This window comes from Arachis hypogaea, chromosome 15 (assembly GCF_003086295.3).
Source record: "Arachis hypogaea cultivar Tifrunner chromosome 15, arahy.Tifrunner.gnm2.J5K5, whole genome shotgun sequence".
In the NCBI taxonomy this organism is placed as follows: Eukaryota; Viridiplantae; Streptophyta; class Magnoliopsida; order Fabales; family Fabaceae; genus Arachis; species Arachis hypogaea.
Window position 1 is genome coordinate 105,150,804 of NC_092050.1, and position 21,914 is coordinate 105,172,717.

The 21,914-nt window shown below is 40.1% G+C and overlaps 1 non-coding gene across 1 annotated transcript; it reads left to right on the top strand.

Moving 5' to 3' along the window:
- The first annotated feature begins 9,535 nt into the window (after positions 1-9,535).
- LOC112752668 (small nucleolar RNA R71) lies at positions 9,536-9,643 on the top strand. The gene has a single exon (XR_003177093.1). It is a non-coding gene; the product is annotated as a small nucleolar RNA R71 (small nucleolar RNA).
- Positions 9,644-21,914: the final 12,271 nt, after the last annotated feature.

Genomic DNA, 21,914 nt, shown 5'->3' on the forward strand with positions numbered 1-21,914 from the left:
GTAGTATTTGCATACCCTCCATTGGAGTCAGTAGCTTTGAGTTGAATCCTCAGCTCATTATCATGGTGCAGCAAAGTTGCCAGTATTCTGGTCTTCCACAAGAAGAACTTACAGAGTTTCTGGCACAATTTTTACCGATTGCTGACACAGTACATGATAAGGAAGTAGATCAGGATGTCTACAGATTATTACTATTCCCATTTGCTGTAAAAGACCAAGCTAAGAGGTGGTTAAATAACCAACCTAAGGCTAGCATAAAGACATGGAAACAACTAACAGAAAAATTCCTGAATCAATACTTTCCTCCAAAACGGATGACACAGCTACGGATGACACAGCTACGGCTGGACATCCAAGGCTTTAAACAAGGAGATAATGAATCTCTTTATGATGCCTGGGAGAGATACAGAGAGATGCTAAGAAAATGTCCCTCTGAAATGTTTTCAGAGTGGGTTCAGCTAGACATCTTCTATTATGGGCTTACAGAAAGGGCTCAGCTTTCTCTAGATTACTCAGCTGGTAGATCTATCCACATGAGAAAGACAATTGAAGAAGCTCAAGAGCTCATTGATACAGTTGCCAGAAATCAGCATCTGTACCTAAGTAGTGACCCTTCCATGAAAGAAGAGGTTAAAACAGTAACTGCTGAACTCAATCCTGCAGAACAAGCTGCTGAATTCAATCAGCAATTAGATTTTCTAACAAAACAGTTAGCCGAATTCAAGGAGAGACTACAAGAGACAAGGATGGCTAATATGAATATGGAAGAACAATTAAAGCAAACAAAGCAGCAGCTATCAAAACAAATAACAGAAGAATGCCAAGCAGTTTAATTAAGAAGTGGGAAAACATTAAATACCCCACCTCAAGGCAGCAGGAAGCCAAGAAATGAGCAAACTACCCAAATTCCATCTGAGGACAGTAAGAGCCCAGGGAAAAATAATTCTGGCGCTAAAACGCCAGAAATTGGGTGGAAGGCTGGCGCTGAACGCTCAAACCATGCTCAGGACTGGCGTTCAACGCCAGAAACAAGTAAGGAACTGGCGTTGAACACCCAAAGGAAGCACAGTTCTGGCGTTCAGACGCCAGGAACAGATGAGGAGTTGGCGTCTAACGCCACTCCAGCTTCCAACCCTGGCTTTCAAATTCCAGTGAGGGATTAGACACCTGCAAGTGCTGATAATAAATCCCTCAAGAAGGCTTCTCAACCTATCTCTGTAGGAAATAAACCTGCAGCAACTAAGGTTGAGGAATACAAAGCCAAGATGCCTTATCCTCAAAAACTCCGCAAAGAGGAGCAGGATAAGCAATTTGCCCGCTTTGCAGACTATCTCAGGACTCTTGAAATGAAGATTCCGTTTGCAGAGGCACTTGAGCAAATACCCTCTTATGCCAAGTTCATGAAAGATATCTTGAGTCATAAGAAGGATTGGAGAGAAACTGAAAGAGTTTTCCTCACTGAAGAATGCAGTGCAGTCATTCTGAAAAGCTTCCCAGAAAAGCTTAAAGATCCTGGGAGCTTTATGATACCATGCATATTAGAGGGTAACTGCACTAAGACAGCTCTATGTGATCTTGGGGCAAGCATCAACCTAATCCCTGCATCCACTATCAGAAAGCTTGGTTTGACTGAAGAGGTCAAACCAACCCGGATCTGTCTTTAACTTGTTGATGGCTCCATTAAATACCCATCAGGTATAATTGAGGACATGATTGTCAAGGTTGGGCCATTTGCCTTCCCTACTGACTTTGTAGTGCTGGAAATGGAGGAGCACAAGAGTGCAACTCTCATTCTAGGAAGACCATTCCTAGCAACTGGACGAACCCTCATTGACGTCCAAAAAGGGGAGATAACCCTGAGAGTCAATGAGGATGAGTTTAAGTTAAATGTTGTCAAAGCTATGCAACATCCAGACACATCAGACGACTGCCTGGGCATTGATATTATTGACTCCCTGGTGGAAGAGGTCCATATGATTGAGAGTCTCGAATTAGAGCTAGAGGACATTTTTAAAGATGTTCAGCCTGATCTGGAGGAACCAGAGGAAATAAAAGAACCTCTGAAAACTCCTCAGGAAGAGGAGAAACCTCCTAAATCCAAGCTCAAACCACTACCACCATCCCTGAAATATGTATTTATGGGAGAAGGTGACACTTTTTCTGTAATCATAAGCTCTGCTTTAGGGCCACAGGAAGAGAAAGCACTAATTCAGGTGCTAAGGACACACAAGACAGCTCTTGGGTGGTCCATAAGTGATCTTAAGGGCATTAGCCCAGCCAGATGCATGCACAAGATCCTATTGGAGGATGATGCCAAGCCAGTGGTTCAACGACAGAGGCGGCTAAATCCCGCCATGAAGGAGGTGGTGCAGAAAGAGGTCACTAAGTTACTAGAGGCTGGGATTATCTATCCTATTTCTGATAGCCCCTGGGTGAGCCCTGTCCATGTTGTCCCTAAGAAGGGAGGAATGACAGTGGTTCATAATGAAAAAAATGAACTGGTTCCTACAAGAACAGTTACAGGGTGGCGTATGTGTATTGACTACAGAAGGCTCAATACAGCCACCAGGAAGGATCATTTTCCTTTACCATTCATAGACCAGATGCTAGAGAGACTAGCAGGTCATGAATATTACTGCTTTTTGGATGGCTTTTCAGGTTACAACCAAATTGCAGTAGATCCTCAGGACCAAGAGAAAACAGCATTCACATGTCCTTCTAGAGTGTTTGCCTACAGAAGGATGCCTTTTGGTCTGTGTAATGCACCTGCAACCTTTCAGAGGTGCATGCTCTTTATCTTCTCTGATATGGTAGAGAAGTTTCTAGAAGTCTTCATGGATGACTTTTCAGTATTTGGAGACTCATTTAGCTCCTGCCTTAACCATTTAGCACTTGTTCTGAAAAGATGCCAAGAGACCAACTGGTATGCGAAATTGCTACTCAGGTTGTGAATTGTTGTTCGAAATTGATTCCCTGGCAATGGCACCAAAAAAGGATGCACAGGACCATGGTTTAAACATATCTTCACAACTTCGCATAACTAACCAGCAAGTGCACTGGGTCGTCCAAGTAATACCTTACGTGAGTATGGGTCAAATCCCACGGAGATTGTCGGTATGAAGCAAGCTATGGTCACCTTGTAAATCTCAGTCAGGCGGATATCAAATGGTTATGGAGTTTTTGAAAGTAATTAATAAGATAGGGATAGAAATACTTATGTAATTCATCGGTGAGAATTTCAGATAAGCGAATGGAGATGCTTTCGTTCCTCTGAACCTCTGCTTTCCTGCTATCTTCATCAAGTCAGTCTTACTCCTTCCCATGGCTGGCTTTATGTGATACATCACCATTGTCATTGGCTACTTTCGGTCTTCTCTTGGGAAAATGATCCAAATGCCCTGTCACGGCACGGCTAATCGTCTGGAGGCATCACCCTTGTCAATGGCTTCATCTTATCCTCTCAGTGAAAATGGCCAACGTACCCTGTCACGGCACGGCTATTCATCTGTCGGTTCTCGATCATGCTGGAATAGGATTTACTATCCTTTTGCGTCTGTCACTAACGCCCCGCAATTGCGAGTTTGGAGCTCGTCACAGTCATTCATTCATTGAATCCTACTCGGAATACCACAGACAAGGTTTAGACCTTCCGGATTCTCTTGAATGCCGCCATCATTCTAGCTTACACTACGAAGATTCTGGTTAGGAGATCTAAGAGATACTCATTCAGTCTAAGGTAGAACGGAAGTGGTTGTCAGGCACGCGTTCATAGGGAATGATGATGATTGTCACGTTCATCACATTCAGATTGAAGTACGAATGAATATCTTAGAAGCAAAACAAGGTGAATTGAATAGAAAACAGTAGTACTTTGCATTAATCTTTGAGGAACAGCAGAGCTCCACACCTTAATCTATGGAGTGTAGAAACTCTACCGTTAAAAATACATAAGTGAAAGTCCAGGCATGGCCGAGAGGCCAGCCCTCAAACGTGATCTAAGATAGTATACAACTGATCAAAGATACCTAATACAATAGTAAAAGCTCCTATTTATAATAAACTAGCTACTAGGGTTTACAGAAGTAAGTAATTGATGCATAAATCCACTTTCGGAGCCCACTTGGTGTGTGCTTGGGCTGAGCTTGAGTGTTGCACGTGTAGAGGTCCTTCTTGGAGTTGAATGCCAGTTTTTGTGCCAGTTTGGGCGTTCAACTCTGGTTTTGGATCCTTTTCTGGCGCTGGACGCCAGATTTGGGCAGAGAGCTGGCATTGAACGCCAGTTTTTGTCGTCTAAACTTGGCCAAAGTATGGATTATTATATATTTCTGGAAAGCCCTGGATGTATACTTTCTAACGCAATTGGAAGCGCGCCATTTCGAGTTCTGTAGCTCCAGAAAATCCACTTTGAGTGCAGGGAGGTCAAAATCCAACAGCATCAGCAATCCTTCTTCAACCTCTGAATCTGATTTTTTGCTCAAGTCCCTCAATTTCAGCCAGAAAATACCTGAAATCACTGAAAAACACACAAACTCATAGTAAAGTCTAGAAATGTGAATTTAACATAAAAAATAATGAAAACATCCCTAAAAGTAACTAGATCCTACTAAAAACATACTAAAAACAATGTCAAAAAGCGTATAAATTATCCGCTCATCACAACACCAAACTTAAATTGTTGCTTGTCCCCAATCAACTGAAAATCAAATAGGATAAAAAGAAGAGAATATACTATAAATTCCAAACTATCAATGAAACATAGCTCCAATCAGATGAGCGGGACTTATAGCTTTTTGCCTCTTGAATAGTTTTGGCATCTCACTTTATCCATTGAGGTTCAGAATGATTGGCATCTATAGGAACTCAGAGTTCAGATAGTGTTATTGATTCTCCTAGTTCAGTATGATGATTCTTGAACACAGCTTCTTTATAAGTCTTGGCCGTGGCCCTAAGCACTTTGTTTTCCAGTATTACCACTGGATACATAAATGCCACAGACACATAATTGGGTGAACCTTTTCAGATTGTGGCTCAGCTTTGCTAAAGTCCCCAATTAGAGGTGTCCAGGGTTCTTAAGCACACTCTTCTTTTCCTTTGGACCTTGACTTTAACCACTCAGTCTCAAGTTTTCACTTGACACCTACAAGCCACAAGCACATGGTTAGGGACAGCTTGGTTTAGTCGCTTAGACCAGGATTTTATTCCTTTAGGCCCTCCTATCCACTGATGCTCAAAGCCTTGGGATCCTTTTTATTTGCCCTTGCCTTTTGGTTTTAAGGGTTATTGGCTTTTTGCTCTTGCCTCTTGGTTTTAAGAGCTTTTGGCTTTTTCTGCTTGCTTTTTCTTTCTATTTTTTTTTCTATTTTTTTTTTCGCCTATTTTTTTTTCTGCAAGCTTTGTTCTTTGCTGCTTTTTCTTGCTTCAAGAATTATTTTTATGATTTTTCAGATTATCAAATAACATGTTTCCTAGTCATTATTTTTTCAAGAGCCAACATATTTAACATTCCTAAACAGCAACTTCAAAAGACATATGCACTGTTCAAGCATACATTCAGAAAAAAAGAAGCATTGTCACCACATCAATATAATTAAACTAAGTTCAGGGATAAATTCAAAACTCATGTACTTCTTGTTCTTTTGAATTAGAACATTTTTCATTTAAGAGAGGTGATGGATTCATAGGACATTTATAACTTTAAGACAAAGTTACTAACTACTAATGATCATGTAATGAAGACACAAACATGGACAAACACATAACATAGAAAACGAAAAACAGAGAAAGTAAGAACAAGGAATGAATCCACCTTAGTGATGGTGGCGTTTCCTTCTTGAGGAACCAATGATGTCCTTAAGCTCTTCTATGTCTCTTCCTTATCTTTGTTGCTCCTCCCTCATTGCTTGTTGATCTTCTCTTATTTCATGGAGCATGATGGAGTGCTGTTGATGTTCCACCCTTAGTTGTCCCATATTGGAACTCAATTCTCCTAGGGAGGTGTTGATTTGCTCCCAATAGTTTTGTGGAGGAAAGTGCATTTGAGGCATCTCCGGGATCTCATGGTGATGAGCTTCATACGCCTCTTGAGCTCCATGAGTGGGCTCTCTTGCTTGCTCCATCTTTTTCTTAGTGATGGGCTTGTCCTCTTTGATGAGGATATCTCCCTCTATGTCAATCCCAGCCGAATTGCATAGGTGGCAAATGAGGTGAGGAAAGGCTAACCTTGCCATGGTGGAGGACTTGTTAGTCACCTTGTAGAGTTCTTGAGGTATAATCTCATGAACTTCCACCTCTTCTCCAATCATGATGCTATGGATCATGATGGCCTGGTCTATAGTAACTTCAGACCGGTTGCTAGTGGGAATGATTGAGCATTGAATGAACTCCAACCATCCTCTAGCTACAGGCTTGAGGTCCAATCTTCTTAGTTGAACCGGCTTGCCTTTGGAGTCAATCTTCCATTGAGCTCCTTCTACACATATGTCCATAAGGACTTGGTCCAACCTTTGATTAAAGTTGACCCTTCTAGTGTAGGGGCATTCATCTCCTTGCATCATGGGCAAGTTAAACGCCAACCTCACATTCTCCGGACTAAAATCTAAGTTTTTCCCCCGAACCATTGTAACATAGTTCTTTGGATCCGGGTTCTTACTTTGATCATGGTTCTTGGTGATCCATGCATTGGCATAGAACTCTTGAACCATTAGGATGCCGACTTGTTGGATGGGATTTGTTAGAACTTCCCAACCTCTTCTTTGAATTTCATGTCGGATCTCCGGATACTCATTTCTTTTGAGTTTGAAAGGGACCTCGGGGATCACCTTCTTCTTGGCCACAACATCATAGAAGTGGTCTTGATGGGCTTTGGAGATGAACCTTTCCATCTCCCATGACTCGGATGTGGAAGCTTTTGTCTTCCCTTTCCCCTTTCTAGAGGATTCTCCGGTCTTAGGTGCCATCAATGGTAATGGAAAAACAAAAATCTTATGCTTTTACCACACCAAACTTAGAATTTTGCTCGCCCTCGAGCAAGAGAAGAAAGAATAGAGGAAGAAGAAGAAAAAATGGAGGAGAGGGAGAAAGTGATGTGGTTCAGCCAAGAAGGGTATAGAGGGTTTGTGTTGTGTGAATTTGAAGAAGAATGGAGGGCTTTATATAGGGAAGGGAGGGGGGGAAGGTTTTGGCCATATGGGTGGGTTTGGGTGGGAAATTGGTTTTGAATTTTGAAGGTAGGTGGGGTTTATGAGGTAGGTTTATGGGGAAGAGTGGATGGATGTGAGTGGTGAAGAGGTGATGGGGAAGAGAGATTGAGGTTGTGTGAAAGAGGGGTGAGAAGAAGTGAGTGGAGGTAGGTGGGGATCCTGTAGGGTCCATAGATCTTGAGATGATCCTGTGGGGTCCACAGATCCTGAGGTGTTGAAGGATTTACAACCTTGCACCAAATTAGGCATGTAAAATGCCCTTGCACACAACTCTGGGCGTTCAGCGCCAGGTTGGTGCCCATTTTGGGCGTTCAACGCCCATTTGTTGCCATTTCTGGTGTTGAACGCCAGAACCATGCTTGTTCTGGGCGTTCAGCGCCAGGATGCTGCCCATTTTGGGCGTTCAGCGCCAGAACCATGCTCTATTCTGGCGTTGAACGCCAGGCAGATGCTTCCTCCAGGGTGTGATTTTTCTTCTGCTATTTTTGATTCCGTTTTCAATTTTTATATTTATTTTGTGACTCCACATGATCATGAACCTATAAAGACATATAACTAAGAAAAATATAGTTAGATAAATAAAAATTGGGTTGCCTCCCAACAAGCGCTTCTTTAATGTCAATAGCTTGACAGTGGGCTCTCATGGAGCCTCACAGATGTTCAGAGCATTGTTGAGACCCTCCAACACCAAACTTAGAATTTGGATATGGGAGTTCAACACCAAACTTAGAGTTTGGTTGTGGCCTCCCAACACTAAACTTAGAGTTTGACTGTGGGGGTTTGGGTTGACTCTGCTTTGAGAGAAGCTTTTTCTGCTTCCTCTCCATAGATGCAGAGAGGGGTCCTTGAGTTGTAAACACAAGGTTGTCCTTATTCAATTGAAGGACTAATTCTCCTCTGTCCACATCAATCACAGCTCTTGCTGTGGCTAGGAAAGGTCTTTCTAGGATGATGGATTCATCCTCTTCCTTTCCAGTATCCAGGACTATGAAATCAGCAGGGATGTAAAGGCCTTCAACTTTTACTAACACGTCCTCTACTTGTCCATAAGCCTGTTTTCTTGAATTATCTGCCATCTCTAATGAGATTTTAGCAGCTTGCACCCCATAGATTCCCAGTTTCTCTATTACAGAGAGGGGCATGAGGTTTATTCCTGAACCAAGGTCACACAGAACCTTAAAGATCATGCTGCCTATGGTACAGGGTATTATGAACTTTCTAGGATCCTGTCTCTTCTGAGGCAATGTCAGTTGATCCAGATCACTTAGTTCATTGATGAACAAGGGGGGTTCAACTTCCCAAGTATCAATGCCAAATAATTTGGCATTCAGCTTCATGATTGCACTAAGAAACTTGGCAGTTTGCTCTTCAGTAACATCCTCAATCTCTTCAGAAGAGGAATACTCATCAGAGCTCATGAAGGGCATAAGGAGGTTCAATGGAATCTCTATGGTCTCTAGATGAACCTCAGAGTCCTTTGGTTCCTCAGAGGGAAGCTCCTTATTGATCACTGGACGTCCCAGGAGGTCTTCCTCCTTGGGATTCACGTCCTCCTCTCCTTTTTTGGGTTCGGCCATGGTGCTTATGTCAATGGCCTTGCACTCTCCTTTTGGATTCTCTTCTGTATTGCTTGGGAGAGTACTATGAGGGATTTCAGTGATCCTTTTACTCAGCTGGCCCACTTGTGCTTCCAAATTTCTAATGGAAGACCTTGTTTCATTCATGAAACTTACAGTGGCCTTAGATAGATCAGAGACTAAGTTTGCTAAATTAGAAGTATTTTGTTCAAAGTTCTCTGTCTGTTGCTGAGTGGATGATGGAAAAGGTTTATTATTGTTAAACATGTTTCTTCCACCATTATTAAAGCCTTGTTAAGGCTTTTGATCCTTCCATGAGAAATTTGGATGATTTCTCCATGATGAGTTATAGGTGTTTCCATAAGGTTCACCTAAGTAATTCACCTCTGCTATTGCAGGGTTCTCAGGATCATAAGCTTCTTCTTCATAAGAAGCCTCTTGAGTACTGTTGGATGCAGCTTGCATTCCATTCAGACTCTGAGAAATCATATTGACTTGCTGAGTCAATATTTTATTCTGAGCCAATATGGCATTCAGAGTATCAACTTCAAGAACTCCCTTCTTCATAGGCGTCCCATTACTCACAGGATTCCTCTCAGAAGTGTACATGAACTGGTTATTAGCAACCATGTCAATGAGTTCTTAAGCTTCTGCAGGCGTTTTTTTTAGGTGAATGGATCCACCTGCAGAAGTATCCAATGACATCTTAGATAACTTAGACAGACCATCATAGAATATATCCAGGATGGTCCATTCTGAAAGCATGTCAGAAGGACACTTTTTGGTCAAATGTTTGTATCTTTCCCAAGCTTCATAGAGGGATTCACCTTCTTTTTGTTTGAAGGTCTGAACATCCACTCTAAGCTTGCTCAGCTTTTGAGGAGAAAAGAACTTGGCTAAGAAAGCCGTGACCAGCTTATCCCAAGAGTTCAGGCTATCCTTGGGTTGAGAGTCTAACCAGATTCTAGCTCTGTCTCTTACGGCAAAAGGGAAAAGCATGAGCCTGTAGACTTCAGGATCTACTCCATTAGTCTTAACAGTATCACATATCTGCAAGAATTCAGTTAAGAACTGAAAAGGATCTTCAGATGGAAGTCCATGAAACTTGCAGTTTTGCTGCATCAGAGAAACTAGCTAAGGTTTCAGCTCAAAATTGTTTGCTCCAATGGCAGGAATGGAGATGCTTCTTCCATGTAAATTGGAATTAGGTGCAGTAAAGTCACCAAGCATCCTCCTTGCATTATTATTATTTTCGGCTGCCATCTCCTCTTCCTGTTCGAAAATTTCTAAAAGGTTATCTCTGGATTGTTGTAATTTAGCTTCTCTTAATTTTCTCTTCAGAGTCCTTTCAGGTTCTGGATCTGCTTCAACAAGAATGTTCTTGTCCTTGCTCCTGCTCATATGACAAAGAAGAGGGCACAGAAAAATAATAATAATAATATGGATCCTTTATACCACAGTATAGGGATCCCTTTGTGAGTGGAAGAAAAGAGGGAGACAAAGAATGTGATGTAAAGAAAGAAACACAACTGTGAGGAGGGCAGAGATGTGATGAGGAGATGTTAGTAGATGAATAAATAAATAGAAGGAGATGAGGGAGAAGGATTTTCGAAAATAATTTTTGAAAGAGAGTTAGTGATTTTCGAAAATAGTTTTTGAAAAAGGTTAGTAGTTTTTCGAAAATTCAAATAAAAAAATAATTAGTTAATTAAAAAGAAATTTTTGAAAAAGAGGGAAGATATTTTCGAAAATTAGAGAGAGTTAGTTAGGTAGTTTTGAAAAAGTTAAGAAACAAACAAAAAGTTAGTTAGTTAGTTGAAACAAATTTGAAAAGATAAGAAGTTAGGAAGTTTAGAAAATATATTTTGAAAATTTTTTTGAAAAAGGTATGATTAGAAGATATTTTTGAAAAGATATGATAGGAATTAGTTTTGAAAAAGATTTGATTTTTAAAATCACAATTAATGACTTGATTCACAAGAAATCACAAGATATGATTCTAAAACTTAAAGTTTGAATCTTTCTTAACAAGAAAGTAACAAACTTGAAATTTTTGAATCAAAACATTAATTGTTATTGTTATTTTCGAAAATTTGATATAAAAATAAGAAAATTGTTTTTGAAAAATATTTTTGGAATTTTCAAAAATAACTAAGAAAATTTGAAAAAGATTTCATTTTTGAAAAAGATTTTGAAAAAGATAAGATTTTCAAATTGAAAATTTGATTTGACTCATAAGAAACAACTAGATTTTAAAAATTTTTGAAAAAGTCAACTCAAATTTTCAAATTTATGAGAGAAAAGAGGGAAAGATATTTTTTTGATTTTTGAATTTTTATGATGAGAGAGAAAAACAACAAAAAGACTCAATGCATGAAAATTTTGAATCAAAACAATGAATGCATGCATGAATGATATGAATGTCAAGATGAACACCAAGAACACTATGAAGATCATGATGAACATCAAGAACATAATTTTGAAAAATTTTTAATGCAAAGAAAACATGCAAGACACCAAACTTAGAATTCTTTAATGCTTAGACACTAAGAATTCAAGAATGCATATGAAAAACAAGAAAAGACACACAACATGCAAATGCAAAGATCAAACAAGAAGATTTACCAAGAACAACTTGAAGATCATGAAGAACACTATGAATGTATGAAATTTTCGAAAAATGCAAGATGCACATGCAATTGACACCAAACTTATGATATGACTCAAGACTCAAACAAGAAACACAAGAATATTTTTGGTTTTTATGATTTTCTAATTTTTTTGGATTTGTTTTTCAAAAATTAATTGAAAAAGGAAAATAAGGATTCCAAAATTTTTAATATGAATTCCAGGAATCTTGCATTCTTAGTCTAAAGCTTCAGTCCAAGAATTAGACATGGCTCACTAGCCAGCCAAGCTTTCAATGAAAGCTCCGGTCCAAAACACTAGACATGGCCAATGGCCAGCCAAGCTTCAGCATGTAAACCAGACATGACATGCCTGACATACCCTGCAGTCGTATCACAGCTGATGGTTGGAAGACTCAGTCCAAACGAATTTAGACATGGCTTTACAGCCAGCCAGGCTTCACATGCTTCATGAAACACTAGAATTCATTCTTAAAAATTTTGAATAAAAATATATTTTTGAAAACATTTTTTTTTTTCAAAAACAGGTGAGAAAATTTTGAAATATTTTTGAAAAAATTTTTGAAAAGAAAATAAAAAGAAAATTACCTAATCTGAGCAACAAGATGAACCGTCAGTTGTCCAAACTCGAACAATCCCCGGCAACGGCGCCAAAAACTTGGTGTTGTTGCCGGATCAAACTTGGTACTGATGTTATCGGACCAAAAGCTTGCCGAAAACTCGAACAATCCCCGGCAACGGCGCTAAAAACTTGGTATGCGAAATTGCTACTCAGGTTGTGAATTGTTGTTCGAAATTGATTCCCTGGCAATGGCACCAAAAACGGATGCACAGGACCATGGTCTAAACATATCTTCACAACTTCGCATAACTAACCAGCAAGTGCACTGGGTCGTCCAAGTAATACCTTACGTGAGTAAGGGTCGAATCCCACGGAGATTGTCGGTATGAAGCAAGCTATGGTCACCTTGTAAATCTCAGTCAGGCGGATATCAAATGGTTATGGAGTTTTCGAAAGTAATTAATAAGATAGGGATAGAAATACTTATGTAATTCATCGGTGAGAATTTCAGATAAGCGAATGGAGATGCTTTCGTTCCTCTGAACCTCTGCTTTCCTGCTATCTTCATCCAGTCAGTCTTACTCCTTCCCATGGCTGGCTTTATGTGATACATCACCATTGTCAATGGCTACTTTCAGTCTTCTCTCGGGAAAATGATCCAAATGCCCTGTCACGGCACAGCTAATCGTCTGGAGGCATCACCCTTGTCAATGGCTTCATCTTATCCTCTCAGTGAAAATGGTCAACGCACCCTGTCACGGCACGGCTATTCATCTGTCGGTTCTCGATCATGCTGGAATAGGATTTACTATCCTTTTGCGTCTGTCACTAACGCCCCGCAATCGCGAGTTTGGAGCTCGTCACAGTCATTCATTCATTGAATCCTACTCGGAATACCACAGACAAGGTTTAGACCTTCCGGATTCTCTTGAATGCCGCCATCATTCTAGCTTACACCACGAAGATTCTAGTTAGGAGATCTAAGAGATACTCATTCAGTCTAAGGTCGAACGGAAGTGGTTGTCAGGCATGCGTTCATAGGGAATGATGATGATTGTCACATTCATCACATTCAGATTGAAGTACGAATGAATATCTTAGAAGCGAAACAAGGTGAATTGAATAGAAAACAGTAGTACTTTGCATTAATCTTTGAGGAACAGCAGAGCTCCACACCTTAATCTATGGAGTGTAGAAACTCTACCGTTAAAAATACATAAGTGAAAGTCCAGGCATGGCCGAGAGGCCAGCCCTCAAACGTGATCTAAGATAGCATACAGCTGATCAAAGATACCTAATACAATAGTAAAAGGTCCTATTTATAATAAACTAGCTACTAGGGTTTACAGAAGTAAGTAATTGATGCATAAATCCACCTCCGGGGCCCACTTGGTGTGTGCTTGGGCTGAGCTTGAGTGTTTCACATGTAGAGGTCCTTCTTGGAGTTGAACGCCAGTTTTTGTGCCAGTTTGGGCGTTCAACTCTGGTTTTGGATCCTTTTCTGGCGCTGGACGCCAGATTTGGGCAGAGAGCTGGCATTGAACGCCAGTTTGCGTCGTCTAAACTTAGCCAAAGTATGGAATATTATACATTTCTGGAAATCCCTGGATGTCTACTTTCCAACGCAATTGGAAGCGCACCATTTTGAGTTTTGTAGCTCCAGAAAATCCACTTTGAGTGCAGGGAGGTCAGAATCCAACAGCATCAGCAATCCTTCTTCAACCTCTGAATCTGATTTTTTGCTCAAGTCCCTCAATTTCAGCCAGAAAATACCTGAAATCACAGAAAAACACACAAACTCATAGTAAAGTCCAAAAATGTGAATTTAACATAAAAACTAATGAAAACATCCCTAAAAGTAACTAGATCCTACTAAAAACATACTAAAAATAATGTCAAAAAGCGTATAAATTATCCGCTCATCACCAACCTAGTTTTAAACTGGGAAAAATGTCACTTTATGGTGACTGGAGGAATTGTCCTTGGGCATAAAATTTCAAACAAGGGAATAGAGGTGGATCAAGCTAAAGTTGAAGTAATTGAAAAATTACCACCACCTGCCAATGTTAAGGCAATCAGAAGCTTTCTGGGGCATGCAGGATTCTATAGGAGGTTTATAAAGGATTTTTCAAAAATTGCAAAACCTCTGAGCAATCTGCTAGCTGCTGACATGCCATTTGTGTTTGACACAAAGTGTTTGCAGGCGTTTGAGACCCTGAAAGCTAAGCTGGTCACAGCACCAGTTATTTCTGCACCAGACTGGACATTACCATTCGAACTAATGTGTGATGCCAGTGACCATACCATTGGTGCAGTATTGGGACAGAGGCATAACAAGCTTCTGCATGTCATTTATTATGCTAGCAGTGTTTTAAATGATGCCCAGAAAAATTACACAACCACAGAAAAAGAATGACTTGCAGTGGTTTATGCCATTGACAAGTTTAGATCCTACTTAGTAGGATCAAAAGTGATTGTGTACACTGACCATGCTGCTCTTAAATATCTAATAACAAAGCAGGATTCAAGCCCAGACTCATAAGATGGGTGTCGCTTCTGCAAGAGTTTGATATAGAAATAAGAGACAGAAAAGGGACAGAGAATCAAGTAGCTGATCACCTGTCCCGGATAGAACCAGTAGCGGGAGAATCCCACCCTCCTACTGAGATCTTTGAAACCTTTCTGGATGAGCAATTGTTTGCTATTCAGGAAGCTCTGTGGTTTGAAGACATTGCAAACTATAAGACACAAGGTTCTCCTTCTGTAACCATGGAGAGGAAGCATGAAAAGCCTCTCTCACTGCAGAGTCAACCAAAGTCCCCACAGTCAAACTCTAAGTTTGGTGTTGGGAGGCCACAACCAAACTCTAAGTTTGGTGTTGGGAGGTCCCAACCTTGCTCTGATTATCTGTGAGGCTCCATGAGAGCTCAGTGTCAAGCTATTGACATTAAAGAAGCGCTTGTTGGGAGGCAACCCAATGTTATTTAATTATATCTATTTATTTTCCATTGCTATTTTATGTTTTCTTTAGGTTGATGATCATGTGAAGTCACAAAAACAAATGGAAAATAAAAAAAATAGAATGAAAAACAGCATGAAAAACAGCACACCCTGGAGGAAGATCACTCTAGCGTTTAAACGCCAGAAACAAGCATCTGTCTGGCGTTTAACGCCAGAAACAAGCACCAAGCTGGCGTTTAACGCCAGAAACAAGCATCAGTCTGGCGTTAAACGCCAAAAACAGGCTACATTTTGGCGTTTAATGCCAGAAACAGGTAGCAGTCTGGCGTTAAACGCCAGGATTGCACAGTAAGGGCATTTTGCACGCCTAATCGGATCAGGGATCTAAATCCTTGACCCCACTGGATCTGTGGACCCCACAGGATCTCCACCTACCTCACCATTCAAATTCAAACTATTCCCTTCCCAAACCCACCCATTCACACACTTCCATCTCCTCCATCTTCTCCACTTCTTTCTTCTTTTGCTCGAGGACGAGCAAACCTTCTAAGTTTGGTATGGTAAAAGCATTGCTTTTGTTTTTCCATAATTCAGTGGTAGAGCAATTGACTGCAGATCAAAGAGCTATGAGGAAAGAGCAACAAAGGCAAGGAAGAGATATAGAGGAGCTCAAGAGCACCATTGGTTCTTCAAGAAGAGGAAGACGCCACCCTCATTAAGGTGGACCCATTCCTTAATCTCCTTGTTCCTATTTTCCTATTTTTTGTTTACTATGCTTCATGTTTAATTATGTTTGTGTCTTTACTATATGATCACTAGTACCTAAGTGTCTATGTCTTAAAGATATGAATGTCCTGTGAATCCATCACCTTTCTTAAATGAAAATTGTTTTTTGAAAAAGAAAAAGAAGCACATGAATTTTGAATTTTAAAATAGTTTAATTATTTTGATGTGGTGGCAATACTTTTTGTTTTCTAAATGAATGCTTGAACAGTGCATATGTCTTTTGAATTTGATGTTTATGAATGTTAAAATTGTTGGCTCTTGAAAGAATGATGAAAAAGGAGAAATGTTATTTGGTAATCTGAAAAATCATAAAAATGATTCTTGAAGCAAGAAAAAGCAGTGAAAAACAAAGCTTGCAGAAAAAAAATAGCGAAAAAAAAAAGCAAGCAGAAAAAGCCAAAAGCTCTTAAAACCAAAAGGCAAGAGCAAAAAGCCAGTAACCCTTAAAACCAAAAGGCAAGGGTAAATAAAAAGGATCCCAAGGCTTTGAGCATCAGTGGATAGGAGGGCCTAAAGGAATAAAATCCTAGCCTAAGCGGCTAAACCAAGCTGTCCCTAACCATGTGCTTGTGGCGTGAAGGTGTCAAGTAAAAACTTGAGACTGAGCGGTTAAAGTCAAGGTCCAAAGCAAAAGAAGAGTGTGCTTAAGAACCCTGGACACCTCTAATTGGGGACTCTAGCAAAGCTGAGTCACAATCTGAAAAGGTTCACCCAGTTATGTGTCTGTGGCATGTATGTATCCGGTGGTAATACTGGAAAATAGAGTGCTTAGGGCCACGGCCAAGACTCATAAAGTAGCTGTGTTCAAGAATCAACAGACTGAACTAGGAGAATCAATAACACTATCTAAATTCTGAGTTCCTATAGATGCCAATCATTCTGAACTTCAAAGGATAAAGTGAGATGCCAAAACTGTTCAGAAGCAAAAAGCTAATAGCCCCGCTCATCTAATTAACACTGATCTTCATAGATGTTTTTGGAATTCATTGTATATTCTCTTCTATTTATCCTACTTTATTTTTAGTTGCTTGGGGACAAGCAACAATATAAGTTTGGTGTTGTGATGAGCGGATAATTTATACGCTTTTTGGCATTGTTTTTACTTAGTTTTTAGTATATTTTTATTAGTTTTTAATTAAAAATCATATTTCTGGACTTTACTATGAGTTTGTGTATTTTTCTGTAATTTCAGGTATTTTCTGGCTGAAATTGAGGGAGCTGAGCAAAAATTTGATTCAGGCTGAAAAAGGACTGTTGATGCTGTTGGATTCTGACCCCCTGCACTCGGAATGGATTTTCTGGAGCTACAAGACTCCAAATGGCGCGCTTTTAATTGCGTTGGAAAGTAGACATCCAGGGCTTTCCAGCAATATATAATAGTCCATACTTTGCTCAAGGATAAACGACGTAAACCGGTGTTCAACGCCAGTTCCATGCTGCAGTCTGGCATCCAGCGCCAGAAACAAATTACAAGTTGGAGTTCAATGCCAGAAAAGGATCCAAAGCTGGCGTTGAACGCCCAAAACAGCCCTATGCACGTGATTAGCTTAAGTCTCAGCCCCAGCACACACCAAGTGGGCCCCAGAAGTGGATTTCTGCACCATCTATCATAGTTTACTCATTTTCTGTAAACCTAGGTTACTAGTTTAGTATTTAAACAACTTTTAGAGATTTATTTTGGATCTCTCATGACATTTTAGATCTGAACTTTGTACTCTTTGACGGCATGAGTCTCTAAACTCCATTGTTGGGGGTGAGGAGCTCTGCTGTGTCTCGATGAATTAATGCAATTATTTCTGTTTTCTATTCAAACACGCTTGTTTCTATCTAAGATGTTCATTCGCACTTCAATATGATGGATGTGATGATCCGTGACACTCATCACCATCCTCAACCTATGAACGCGTGACTGACAACCACCTCCGTTCTACCTTCGATTGAATGAATATCTCTTGGATTCTTTAATCATAATCTTCGTGGTATAAGCTAGAATCTATTGGCAGCATTCTTGAGCATCCGGAAAGTCTAAACCTTGTCTGTGGTATTCTGAGTCGCATTCAAGGATTGAATGACTGTGACGAGCTTCAAACTCGCGAGTGTTGGGCGTAGTGACAGACGCAAAAGGATCAATGGATCCTATTCTGACATGATCGAGAACCGACAGATGATTAGCCGTGCGGTGACAGCGCACCTGGACCATTTTCACTGAGAGGACGGATGGTAGCCATTGACAACGGTAATCCACCAACACACAGCTTGCCATAGGAGGAACCTTACGTGCGTGAAGGAGAAGACAGGGGGAAAGCAGAGATTCAGAAGACAAAGCATCTCCAAAACTCCAACATATTCTCCATTACTGCATAACAAGTATTCAATTCATGCTCTTTTATTTTTCGCAATCCAAATTGATAATTATAATTAATTTCCTGACTAAGATTTATAAGATAACCATAGATTTCTTCAAACCAACAATCTCTGTGGGATCGACCCTTACTCACGTAAGGTATTACTTGGACAACCCAGTGCACTTGCTGGTTAGTGGTACGAGTTGTGAAAAGTGTGATTCACAATTTGTGCACCAACTTGCTGGTTAGTTGTGCAGAGATGTGAAAAGTATGAATCACGGTTTCCCACTACCAGAGCTCAAGGATGAACAGTTTCCCAAATTTCTGGAAGTTTTTAAGAAGCTGGAAATCAACAAAAAAAGAAGCTGGAATGAGAAGGAAACAGTGATCTTAACACAAGAGTGCAGTGCAGTGATTCAAAAAAGCCTTCCCCCAAAACTCAAAGATCCTGGGAGTTTCTTTCTGCCTAGCACTAATGGCGATATAGTCATAGATAAGGCATTGTGTTATTTAGGATCAAGTATCAATCTGATGCCCTTATCTATGATGAGGAAGTTGTCCATAGAAGAAGTGAAACCTATAAGGATGACCTTGCAACTGGCTGACAGATAAATGGTGATCCCTAATGGAGTGGTTGAGAACCTTTTTGTCAAGGTGGATAAGTTCATATTTCCAACAAATTTTGTAATCTTGGATCTAGATGAAGAGGGAGGCGATTCCATCATATTGGGAAGACCTTTCCTAGCCACAGAAAGAGCCATCATTGATGTGGAAAAAGGAGAGATGACTCTGAGAGCACATGATAAGAAGATCACTCTAAATGTCTTCAAGGAAATCCAGCATACTGCTGAAGAGAAATGCTGCATGAGAGTTGAAAAGGAAGACTTGAATTGGAAGGAAAAGCCCAAGGAGGCACTCATCAGCTCACCTATGAAGCAAAAGACAAACAGTGGAAAAGAACAAAAAGGGAATGAAGAAGTAAAGACTGAGAAGAGAAGGCAGGGAGAGATTGAGAAGTTGATCACTAGGAAGAAAGTCCCTGATATAAAAAAAGCTACCAAGAAGGAAGGGCCCCTGAAGAAAGGAAAGAAGGGCAAGAAAAAGGTTCCAAAAGGGTGGAAAAACAAGAAAATACCAACTAAGGGATTCTCAGAAGGAGACAAAGTGAAATTGATCTATCAACAGTTGGAGACAAACACACAGTCTGATGATTATTATACTGTCAATAAGATACTCTCGCTGGAGCATATAGAGATTGCTCATCAAATCACGGGAAAGAGGCTCACAGTGAGAGGGGACAAGCTGAGGCACCATAATCATCATCCACCCTAACAAGGAACCAATGTCAAGCTAGTGACAGTAAAAGAACGCTCCATGGGAGGCAACCCATGATTTAATGTTCTTGCTTTTATTTTAATTTCAATAATTAATGGTCTCTCTATCATAAATTTAAACTCTCATGGGTAAATTTGATAACAGCACACATTGTTTTGAAGCATATGTCTAACTCCTAAGTTTGGTGTGCCTAAAGGCACTCTAAAATGGTTTTTTTAAGCATTTTGATTATATAACCATTTTGGAATATATACTCATTCATTCTATTGAAGTATATAGCCAAACATTAAGTTTGGTGTCCACATATGCTATGAATTTCAGGAAAGTCACTTTTACTTAGAGATTCAAGTTCATGAAAGATAAATGGTGCACGAAATTGTGATCATCAACAATGGCGCCAAAGACTTGGAGCTCTCAAATGTGAATCACACTTTGTCACAATTCCGCACAACTAACCAACAAGTGCGCTGGGTCGTCCAAGTAATAAACCTTACGTGAGTAAGGGTCGATCCCACGGAGATTGTCGGCTTGAAGCAAGCTATGGTCATCTTGCAAATCTCAGTCAGGAAGATTCAAATGGTGATGGAGGATTGATAATTAAAAGATGAATAAAACATAAAATAAAGATAGAGATACTTATGTAATTCATTGTTGGATTTCAGATAAGCGTATGAAGATGCTTTGTTCCCCTTGAACCTCTGCTTTCCTATTGCCTTCTTCCAATCATTCATACTCCTTTCCATGGCAAGCTTTATGTTGGGCATCACCGTTGTCAATGGCTACATCCCGTCCTCTCAGTGAAAATGGTCCTAATGCTCTGTCACAACATCGGCTAATCAGCTGTTGGTTCTCGATCATGTCGGAATAGGATCCATTGCTCCTTTTGCGTCTGTCACACGCCCCACAATCGCGAGTTTGAAGCTCGTCACAGTCATCCCTTCCCAGATCCTACTCGGAATACCACAGACAAGGTTTAGACTTTCCGGATCTCAGGAATGGCCGCCAATAATTCTAGCCTATACCACGAAGGTTCCAATCTTAGATTAGAAACCCAAGAGATACGCATTCAAGCTATTGCTAGTAGAACAGAGGTGGTTGTCAGGCACATGTTCATAGGTGAGAATGATGATGAGTGTCACGAATCATCACATTCATCAAATTGAAGAACGAATGAATATCTTGGAGAAGAAATAGACTTGAGTTGAATAGAAAAACAATAGTACTTGTATTAATTCATGAAGAACAGCAGAGCTCCACACCTTAATCTATCGTGTGTAGAAACTCCACCGTTGAGAATACATAAGAACAAGGGTCAGGCATGGCCGTGAGGCCAGCCCCCAAACGTGAAAAGATCTATGAAAGTATATCAAAAGTGTTTCAAGTGTATCCAGTGTGTGAAACACAATAGCAAAAGGTCCTATTTATAGAGAACTAGTAGCCTAGGATTACAGAAATCAGTAATTAATGCAGAAATCTTCTTCTGGGCCCACTTGGTGTGTGCTTGGGCTGAGCATTAAAGCTTTCATGTGTAGAGACTTTTCTTGGAGTTAAACGCCAGCTTTTGTGCCAGTTTGGGCGTTTAACTCCAGCTTTTGTGCCAGTTTTGGAGTTTAACGCTAGAATTCTTGAAATGACTTGGAACGCCTGTTTGGGCCATCAAATCTCGGGCAAAGTATGAAGTATTATATATTTCTGGAAAGCCCAGGATGTCTACTTTGCAACGCAATTGAGAGCGCGCCAATTGGGCTTCTGTAGCTCCGGAAAATCCACTTTGAGTGCAGGGAGGTCAGAATCCAACAGCATCTGCAGTCCTTTTTCAGCCTCTGAATCAGATTTTTGCTCAGGTCCCTCAATTTCAGCCAGAAAATATCTGAAATCACAGAAAAACACACAAACTCATAGTAAAGTCCAGAAGAGTGATTTTTAATTAAAAACTAATAAAAATATAATAAAAACTAATTAAAATATACTAAAAACATACTAAAAACAATGCCAAAAAGCGTATAAATTATCCGCTCATCACAACACCAAACATAAATTGTTGCTTGTCCCCAAGCAACTGAAAATCAAATAGGATAAAAAAAGAAGAGAATATACAATGAATTCCAAAAACATCTATGAAGATCAGTATTAATTAGATGAGCGGGGCTTTTAACTTTTTGCTTCTGAACAGTTTTGGCATCTCACTTTATCCCTTGAAGTTCAGAATGATTGGCATCTATAGGAACTCAGAATCCAGATAGTGTTACTGACTCTCCTAGTTAAGTATGTTGATTCTTGAACACAGCTACTTTATGAGTCTTGGCCGTGGCCCTAAGCACTTTGTTTTCCAGTATTACCACCGGATACATAAATGCCATAGACACATAACTGGGTGAACCTTTTCAGATTGTGACTCAGCTTTGCTAGAGTCCCCAATTAGAGGTGTCCAGGGTTCTTAAGCACACTCTTATTTTTGCTTTGGACCTCGACTTTAACCGCTCAGTCTCAAGTTTTCACTT